The sequence below is a fragment of the Mastomys coucha genome, unplaced genomic scaffold (assembly GCF_008632895.1).
Source record: "Mastomys coucha isolate ucsf_1 unplaced genomic scaffold, UCSF_Mcou_1 pScaffold22, whole genome shotgun sequence".
NCBI lineage: Eukaryota > Metazoa > Chordata > Mammalia > Rodentia > Muridae > Mastomys > Mastomys coucha.
This window is the reverse complement of record NW_022196905.1, coordinates 241,325,464-241,326,729: the sequence shown is the minus strand read 5'-3', so window position 1 is coordinate 241,326,729 and position 1,266 is coordinate 241,325,464.

The following is a 1,266-nucleotide window of genomic DNA, read 5'->3' as shown; positions in this document are numbered from 1 at the left end:
CCCCTGTGACTCGTGGGGCCTGTGCCTCCCTGTTGTCTGCTCCAGGCTTAGGAACTCACTGGAGAGAATATGGCAGCTCTCACTGGAGACTCCAGGTCAAAGTGGTCCCTGGAGGCAGATCAAATTCATCTCTTTTTAAAGAGGGTAGGGAGCAACAGTGAAGAGTCTCACTGTTACATGCCCAACCACCAGGCCAAAGGTCAGTTTCTCCGATTGGCTTGATCTTATGAAGACAGCCAGTGGCTGTCGGGAAAGCAGCAATCTTTTTGTGTCTAGAGACAGGTTTTTATTCTGTTTTGTCATGACCTCTGGCTCTTACAGTTTTTCCTCCTCCTATTCCATGATGTTTCCTGAGTCTTGGAGGGAGGGGCTGTAACATAGTTGCCCCATTTATGGCTGAGCACCCCACAGACACTCCTCTCTGTGCATTGACCAATAATTTTCTGGGTTAAATACTGTTCACTGATAAGGTCTAAGAGTTGTACTAATATAAGGATATATAACTATGAATCTAGAGGGCAGTTTCATATATGCAACTTTAGTAGAAATGTAGCAGTGATATACCAATGGGCCCCATGGGATGGATAATCCTCAACAGTTGGTTCTTGTCCAAATTTACAGTACTAGGCATCTATTTTCTCTTACGGAACAGGCTTCAAATATGATTTTTAAAAAAGTAGTCATTTACTCCCATAGCATTCATGTCACTATTGTCCCTATGGGACAATAGTATCTCACCATGAAGGTCATTCTTTTTCATAACCGATAAGATTATTGATGAAATTTCTCCGCTCGTATCCTATATGATATCTGCCTGTACCACAAAGGCTAGAAAGCAAGGCAGGAAATTCCTGGTCAGTATCAACTTGATTTCTTCCATGTCCTGTTATCTAGTGTATGATGCCTTCAGCCATAGGGCCTTACCATCAAGTGCTAGTAGGTGATCAAGAGCAATAGCAGTAGCCTGTATGGTGGTAAGGGTTTGTGCAATATCTCTGACCCAGAGCTCTAGAGGAGGTACCTCATACCTGGCCCTGGAATTTTTATTTGACATCTGGGAGAAGTATTCTCACTTGGATAGGGCAACTCTGATGAAATTCATTTCTATGAAAAGAATATGAAGCTTATGAAATACTTTTCTCTATGGCTTTTACAAACATCCTTAGTGTTAGTTACTCTTCCAACTCCTCTGCTCTGCCCTACACTTTCATCTTCATCTTATAGACTTCATCCCTTACTATCTCAGCCTCTTCCTTTTTTTTTTTT